Here is a 9,248-nt window from a genome sequence, read left to right on the forward strand (position 1 = left end):
ATGACCCATTGTGTATACTACTTTATGCATAAATAACTATAGAGATATAGATAATATATTTTTTAAAAAAAGTTTTCCCATCATTTTTTGGGCTTTTTTTAAACTTTCATGGGCAGGACTGACCTTTTCCCCCTACTTCTAAAAGAAATACTTGCTCCAAAACATGATAACCATTTAGTGTTTTGTTTGGACTCTGTTAATAATCTTACATAAGCATTCAAAATATTCAAGAGAAAGAAAGAAGCAAAATGCCTGATATTCTACTTTACGTTACTGGAGTTCCACACAAGACTGAAACAAACTCTTAGCCATGCTCATTTCACACACTTTAACAGACAACTCTTGGCAAGCCATGTGAATCCTAGAGGCTGGAACTTTTCTCTTTTCATCTGCCCTCTTTCAGTAGACATTTTTTCCTTATTGTTTATCACCTACCTACTCAGCACTCTGCCCTTCAGCACAGCTTGCACTGCCGACAACATTTCAGCCTGCTCTCGTTCCAGTTCCACCTTCACATCACTTCTCCAGCCATCCCCAGTCTGCCTGCAGCATCCCCCTTCTCCCTTTGCCTCATAGGCTCTCCCTGTCTCTTTTCTGTCACTGGTGTGCTCATTGTAATTCCATGGCCAGCTACTTTTTCCAAGTGTTTCTACATGAAAGGGTAAAGTGTGTAAAATGCTCTCAGTTTGCCAGCTCAGTAGTGTTATGCAAGTGAGAGCAGTTATTCATTGCTTATCAGATTAATAAATATTTAGAAAAATAAGACTTTCTCCAAGCAGCCACCTTCAATGTGTGCAGGAATGCAAATTGCAAGGCGAGGAAGGTAAAGACTTGGTACTTTGAGCAACCAAGCAGGTACCAAGGAGGGGAGTCAACCTCTTTGAGATGATGACCTTTACCTCTCTCTGCTGACAGAGACCCACAAGTCACATAAGAGAACAAAACATCTATATTTTAGAACTCTTCCCATTAGTCAATATGCTGAAGTTTTTTCTTGGTTTTCTAGGAAATCAAGTCTTACAGAGCCACAGTCTCTCTGTTTCTACCCACAAGCACCTAACAGCTGCTTTGGCATTATATCTTGATGGCATATTTTCCCCTTTCACAGGCTACCAGCTATCAGTGAAGACTCTCACCAACACCACAGGAAAAAAGGGATAGCACAGAGGTTTAAAAATTATTGTAATGTAACCCATTCCCAGGCACTGTGAGTGCAGAACAGAAGACACTCTATACCTGCCAGGGAAGTAACCCAGTGAACTTTGCAGGAACCTCTGTCACCTTTAAAAGCCATTTGCATCAGCCTTGTGAGTTCTTCTACCATAAGCGTCTCTCTGTTCTCCCATTTGCAACGTGTTCTAGTCCAAAAGAGTACCAAAGCTGAGATCTTAAAGGGATACAAAGAAATTTAGGAACATAACATCCCTGAAGGTTAATGGCATTTTACTAACCTACTCAAGCTACTTCTAAAAAAGCCTGTTCAACAGCTCTCTGAGGGTTTATTCAATTGCCCTTGCTTTTGGTTCCCTTTTGGATTGTAAAAAAAAGGAACCAATTTTCTACTCATATAGCAGTTTGCAGGAAACTTATTCAGTGTAAACTATATGCAAAATTTAGCCACAATTCATCATGGAATTTAAACACCATTATAAAAATAACAGAGACTAATAGTCTATCACTAAAATTTAAAAGCATTAGTTTTACCTCATTTTGAATATAGGCAATCTTCCAAAATTAGTTAATACTGGTACATTTTTGTTACATTCATTTAGAAGTACCTGATCTCCTCTCTAGACACTTTTTCTCAGAAAGCAATTGACAATTTGTAATACTTACTGAATTTAAAAAGTTAATTGCTGTCTAACCGAAGCAGCTTATTATACAAGTACTGGGATTATGTCTGTCTGCCAATGGAATACACTAAAGCATTCCATTTAAGCAATTTAAATTAAAATATCATTTTATAAAGTTGTTTTGATTTTGATATTGAGATTTTAAATAATTTTGCTTTAATTTCAAGGGAGATGGATTCCTTTTGTATATTATCAAATTGTAATAATTTCCGAGTGATTAACATTTAATTTATGTCTACAGTCTTAGCACATTCTTTCCCTATTGCCACAATAGTAACATACTTTCTAAAGAAGCTGTGTTCTGTGCAGTGCACTGTGGCGATGAAGCAGCAAAAAAGAATGGTGAAAAAAATCTCTATCTGGAGCTCTACAAGCAGCAGAATCCCCCAGCAGAATGCCATTGTCACATTTCATCTTACAGACCAAAAGACAGATCTATAATGGCAAGAAGACTAATAGAGACAATTTAAATTATCACTGTGCATTCTATAGTGTACTACAGTCACTTGCTAGCCAGAACAAGTTGACTAGAAGCTCTAGACTGGCCTGTAGTCTAAAAAAATCTTTTACAGTAGCATTGTACTCTGCAGCACAGATGGGTGATCTCTTATCTTCTCCAATGCTCTCTTCAGGACTCTTACACCCATTTTGAGAAATTATGAGATAATAGATGCTCCACTCAAATTTATTTATTCATGAGTGGAAGTACACATTTCTTTTCCATTTTGGTGGCTGCTATAAATTTTTTGGAAGTGAGTGTATGAAAAATAGCCAAATTGTAAGAAAAGTGAATACTCTACATTGACTTTGGTGAATGTCTCTAGCCACATACAATGAGGCAGGACAAATAAATGTCAGGAGCAGAAAGACAAAATATTCTAATATTTTTTAAATTAATCTTTCTAATTTTTCAAGTTCACTGGGGGACAGATTCTCTAAGCAGCAGGTGAATTGTATGGAATAGTCCAGTTCAAATTACTTGGATTCCTTAAGGAAGAATGTAAGCATTCTGATGAATAGTATGAGTATTCTAATGCTTATATGAAAACTCTTCCAAAACGAAATGACTGCTCTAAATTCCCTTAGCTGTTAGCAAACTGATGAAGAAACAGTATGGACTAAGAATTCACCTTTTGATTTACACTGAATTTCACCCAGACAAATATTTCACAATTTACATAGTAAGAGTCATGGTCAGTACCACTTTAAACTGGAGTGTGCTAGGTAATTTCACAATTCCCCCATATCATTTCTGAAGGAAATGCCATTAGCAGCAATCTGATTGAGCTCATCTGAAGCAAGTACCAAGCAGGAATTTACATCCTGTCTTTGTCTCAGGACCTCATCTTGAGTTTACAGATTTGTTTTCCTGCTATGGTTTATAAAGGAATTCATGGATGATTAGTCAGTGCACACTGAGTATAATTTCTTCCTACTGTCAGCTCTTTGCTTTGGAAAGCTGATACAAAAGACACCTACTACTAGCTTTTCTGAGTGTTCTGTTAATACGCTGTAAACCAAAGTGCACACACAACATAGAAAAAGGAAAAAAATATCTCTAAGGTAACAGTGCCAGTACAGCAGCTGAATGCACTTAGAAAATTACTGTCTTTGTAAGATACAGTAAAAGCACAAGAACACAATCCAAAGGACAATTTTTTAAGCTCTATATGTGAGTTACAGCAGTGTATTGGGTTTGCAGATAAAAAAATAAGAAGAAGAAAATTAGAAAACTACAATGGGCCAGCTTTTTTTTTTTTTTAATGAAGGAAATTATGTAATCTACAAACAAGGTATAGAAGAGATAGCTTTAAGGATATTATTTGAGAATAAAGTTTTAAATATCTAAGTTAGGAATACCAAGGAATATCCAGGTAAACTCACCAAGAATAAAAGGAGATTGGCTTGTTGTGAAATTAGGTACTCTATCTAAGATGCTCTCAAGTGCACAAGGTGAAGATAACTGTCACTTATGTAATTTTAAACAGATTTTCTCTCCTTGGGACAGAACAGAGACTGTAGGCAGTCGTGGGTCCTCTCCCAGTCAAGACAAGAAACACTCCAGGAACAGGGTGCAACAGCCAAAGCTGGATCATCTATTGAAGGTGGCTCATCAGTCATCTCAATACCTACTTCTCTGTTCAATGTTGCCACCAGCTGATCGACCTCTGTAACTCTGATCCCAGTGGAGGCACAGTACTTCTGCTCAGGGCACAAACAAGGCTAAAGAGGAGCTGAGGATTCATCCTGTCCCTTAACTGCACATGGATAATATCATGTATTGGGTGTTGCTCTGAGGGGTCAATTATTTATTACAAATAATAAACAATTGCTCATTATTTCCATATTAAAAGTGCAGCAGAATGCTGTAATGCAGGGAGTTGGAAATTCCAAAATTTTTATTTCTTCTAGTGTATAGGACATACCAGATAATTTCACCTGGTTTTTATTGTAAAGTTTTAGATGGAGAAGGACTGAAACTGAAAACTTGCATCTGAATCTTTTTGAAACTTGTAGCGGATGAAGATAATTTTCATCCTAGGGTAAATCCCTGGTTTTTGTAGATCTACATCTGTCAGACATTCTAGTTATTCATCAGATCTACAGTTACACCCTACAGCCTTGTCTGTTATAAGCTCAGCTTCTTCAGGAGTTCCTTTATCAAAATTTAAGAAAAAAAAATTCCTTCAGAAAATTGTGTAATTTCTGTCAATGAAAAAGGAAAGAATAACTGCTTAACTCTACTGCAAAAATAGTCAGTCTACTTCCCTAAGTCCAAGCTGCAGACCCCGAGATGAAAAAATAGCAGGGAAGAAATCTTTTTTAAAGTTAGCATCTTAAAGCACAAATTCTCTTTTTAAAACTCCAACTTGCACCTAAAAAGACAAATCTACAGGATTAGATTTTTCAGTCCTCTCTATCTTCAAAAAATGTTTAGTGATCCTAACAAGCTAACAATGTTGAGCAAATTTTTATTGGCTATGCAACACTTTCTAATAAAGGTCCAAATGCTGAAATGCCTGTACATTGAAAACAAAAGTAATTTCAGTGAACAATCCTCACCTGAGATGTTCAAGTTTGTCTAAATGTAGACACTTCAATCAGTGTGGGCTGAGAGAAGGAGAATGAAGATAATGACTGCACCAAAAAAAAAAGTACAAAAAATCCCGAGAGACTTTAAGCATGCACAGAGCTGCTAAATTTGCTGAAGATGCTGGCATTTGGCAGCTCTGAAAATTTACAACGAAAAAGAAATCTACCTGTTCTCATGTTGCATTTAACCACATGACATACTGTCATATTCTGTGCTTCTGTGTTTCACAGCTTTGCTGTCCCTTTTACAGTGAGGATTTTATTCCTGTTCTGGGTCTTCTGGGTGGCTCCATATTCAAAGTGACAAAAAAAACTACAGAGCATTTGATCTGTTGTGTAGTACCTAGCATTTGCTGTATCTATGGAAATCACATGCCTCAAATATCTAAATAAATAACAAAAAAAAATTTTAACTGAATTCAATACATTCATCCCTTCCCTTCTTGTACATTAACAGATGAATAATTGTAGAGCTCCTTACGAGAATGTAAAATTTTAGCTTTGCAATTGGCGAGACTATTATGCACAACAGGGGTTAGTGTCTCACGTGACAAACTTCTGCCTTGATTTCCAAGTGCTTTATATGGCTGTCTGAATTACCACACAGATAGGACACCTGAAGGAGGTCACTCTAATTACTCACTTCAGGGACCCCATAAAGGCATCTGCAGAGCTTGCAGTTAGGTGGATTCTCATAAAAGAGCTGAGACTCCAGACTGAATCACAGACAATTTAATCAGTACAAGATATTAAACAGAAAAAGTTCTAGTAAAGACAACAGAAAATCCTATGGCACCACACTGAATAGGGTTTTTTGAGAAGTTACTATTACCTTACTAGCCATTCTCAAACAATGATGTTTATGTGATAATTGTGAATTAATCTTTTCACTTACCACTTTCATCTTGGCCATTTATTTTCTTATTGATAAAGGCAGAGTGCTATCCCCTACATTTTTATAAACACAAAGATTAAAGTCTTATGGATTTGTGTCAAAATTAATGTTTTCTGTCTTTGCCTTTTCTTGATGCATCATGAGGAGCATTGCCTGAAGGACTTATACTCCAAATAATTTTTTTACAATCCCAGCCCCAAAACCTTTTGAATTTGATTTATCTTTTTTTTTCCTCTAGTTACACCTGCTAGTTACAAAGAAGACTTAGTAGCAAATCATTTAGATAAGAACTAAAAATCCATAAAAGAGTCAAAAGCCATTTTGCTTTTCTGTCCTGTTTGCCTCTGTAAAACATTGCAATTCCACAGGAACATGAAAGAGGAGCTTTGAGAAATGAAACCCTTCTTACAATCACAGAAGAGGATCAGAATGGGTTATCAGTGTCACTAACATGTACCTCAATCCTGCCCTCTCATCCTTGTGTGACTGTGACTTCCTTAACCCACTGCCAGCTAGGTTAGCCAAAGTAGCAAGAATTAACAAGTAGTAAGAACACACCCATCTGTCCCTTAGAAACAAGGATGAAATGCAAACATGCATGTTTCAGATAGACCAAAAAATGGCTATCAAACCTTCAGCCCCTGCAGACTGGGATTGAGAGCAGTGGGAGGTCTCCTATTATTGTATAACAGTGCTACAAAAAGCAGCAAAGAAGATGAGGTCTAACAAGCTGAGTGTAATTAACTGAATTGTGTGAAAGACTGAGGAAAGAAGAGGGAGAAGGGAAAAAAATGAAGTAAGAAATCTGCCTCCCAGTTGAAGATGCCCAAAGCCAGCATGCTGGGATCTGCTTGGTGGTAGATGCACACATGCAGCCTCTGGAAGGGGGGCAGATGAGAGAGCCTGTCCTGTGTCTGGCTCACTGCCCAGGGAGCCTGGGAGACTTTCTGTCTGAGCATCTGCTTAACGTGACCTCCAGGACACGCTCTAGATGGTGAAGCTGTAATTAGAGTAAGAGCTAATGACCTTGGTGGTGACCCCAAGCTGGCATACAAGCGAGACCAGACTGCACAGAGGGCCTGTTCTTCCAACAGGGATCAAGGTCAACCTCCAAGGCTGTGAGGAAAAAGGTGTGAGAAAAAACTTTGGGCCTCTAGGCGAGGTGGCCATGCAGGCTTGCCCTACCCTCCCTTCCTCCAGCTGTGCCACCTGCATCAGCGCTGCCCAGCTTTGCCCTGCTTCCCCAAGGTGGGTTACAGGGCGGGGGAGCGAGTTGAAATTGTATCAAGTTTTCCAATTTTCAAAACAATGCTGCAACAATGAGCTGTTGTTGCACCTGCTTCCTCAGCGCTGAGTGAGCAGCCGCAGCTCACCTCCCGCCACAAAGGGGGGCCTGGTCTGTGATGATTAACTCCAGGAGAACACAATAGCCAACATCTGAGCTGCCTGTGTGCCAAGGAGCATGTTTTCCTTGTTTATCTTTCACAGTAAGTTTCTAGCATGGCTTTTTTTACAAAGGCCATGCCTACTCCAGATTCCCAGACGGTGAGTCAGCCGTGGTCCCGGGTGAACCTGTGGGACCACGTGGAAGCTTCACCCCGTGAGGGTCAGGCAGGCTTACCACCGGAGCACATCCAGATTCTAAAAAACAAACCTGTTTCCTCCCCCCACCCTTTAGCCTCGGCAGCATGTAAACAACTCGTGGAGGGCTGGCTCTCTGCACTAGCTTCGCTTCTCTTGCTCCCTGCCTATCTTTTCAGCCTCAGGGCTGTAGCAGCAGGGTGTCTGCTTTCCTCTAGTGCTTGGCATTTTATCCTTGTGGTATGGAAGCATTATTACTCTATTTTGTTTTTTAATCGAGGTTGAGTAATCTATGTACATTACAGGACTGTCATTTTAATTCCTATGCCTTAAGAGCTCTCAGTCTGACATAGAAGGTGCAGGTGTGCTGTCTCCAGCAAAACACAACAACAAGAAAAGGCCTCTGAGGTCATGAGCAGAGAATTGGAAATTAAGCAGCCCTGAGGCTAAAGAAATTCAGAGGTAGTAGAAAGTTTTAGCTAGGCAAGAAAAAAGTCCAACATGCAAAGGGTGTACTACAAGGACATTTGCATCCCACAGCTTTTGTCATCCTAAAAAGTGGCTTAGTTAGAAGTGAAGAACATCTAGGTGATATTTTGCACCACTTTCCCACTTTTCTAGCATATTGCAGTGAAATATGCAATTCCCTCATTTCCACATTAAAACAATGTGGAAAATGTTATTTAGGGGTATCACATTGTCCTATGAAATAGGGAACAGTTGTCATGAAAACGGAACTTATTATCACTGCTAAAATGCCCCCAAAACACCATTTACATTGTACAACTAACCTTTGTAAGATGCAAGCCATGTCAGAAAGTGAGATTGTTTGTTATTCTGCTAATGCTGTAGTGGGCTTTTGCTTTATCCTTCAGGCTGGGTATGTGTTATCCTCATAGCACTACTGTGTAATGAATCTAACTGTGTGCAACACTGAGTAAAACAAACCTGGGTATCAGTGCCATCTCTGTATCTGTGATGCTGCTGTATGCCACACCATGAAATCCTGCCCAGGTCTGTTCAGTGCTACTTGGCCTCGGTGTCCTTCTACCTTTGTTCTCTGACCCTTTATTTATCTTTTCAGACCTTGCCCTGTGCTATGAGATGGGTTGAGGAAAGTGGTGATGTGGTTGGAATAGATCCACGGGGATATGAAGGGCTAGGGTGCCTGGGAGAAGGGTGATGTAAAGTAACCAACCTCCTTGGGGCATCCATGCATTTCAGAGTCCCACCATTCACATTTTCTGATCTATCTTCTCTTACCACCTCCTCCCCAAAGCTAGCAAAGTGCTGTGCTGGCTTCCATGCTAGGATGTCTTGCTTTATGGATCTGGCCCTCGTTTGAATTTCATGGAAGTCAAAGTGGCAGGAGAATTGTTCCTCCTGTAACTCCTATGGGCCTTGAATGGCAATTTTCTTACTCCGTGGTTTAGAGGGAAGCTGTGGTGACCAAGCTTGTGTAGAATTTAAATTATTGTTTGTTGATTTGCCCTCCTTCTAATTCCATGTGAGTTTTATAACTCCCATTTATTAAAGAACTAACTATAATGAAAGTTTTGTCTGAGCTCAGTGAATATTTTTGGTTTCTTTCCACCATCTCTCACAGGCAAGGTTGGTGAAAGGTGTGAGCTGCAGGCTGGGTATGCTGGAGATTTTCCACACAATGCCCACAAAGTTTCTAAGGCTGATTATGTTGTAGCTTGTTTTTAAATAATGTCAAAATGGAAAAAATCAAGCCCACAGTTCACATACTGAGCCCTTCTTTGCAAACAGAGGACCTTTATGGAAAAGCCAGCCTTAATGGCACAGTATTACAAGCGTCCAGC

The sequence above is a fragment of the Agelaius tricolor genome, unplaced genomic scaffold (genome assembly GCF_023055355.1).
Source record: "Agelaius tricolor isolate 1412-34295 unplaced genomic scaffold, bAgeTri1.0.p SCAF_2, whole genome shotgun sequence".
Lineage (NCBI taxonomy): Eukaryota > Metazoa > Chordata > Aves > Passeriformes > Icteridae > Agelaius > Agelaius tricolor.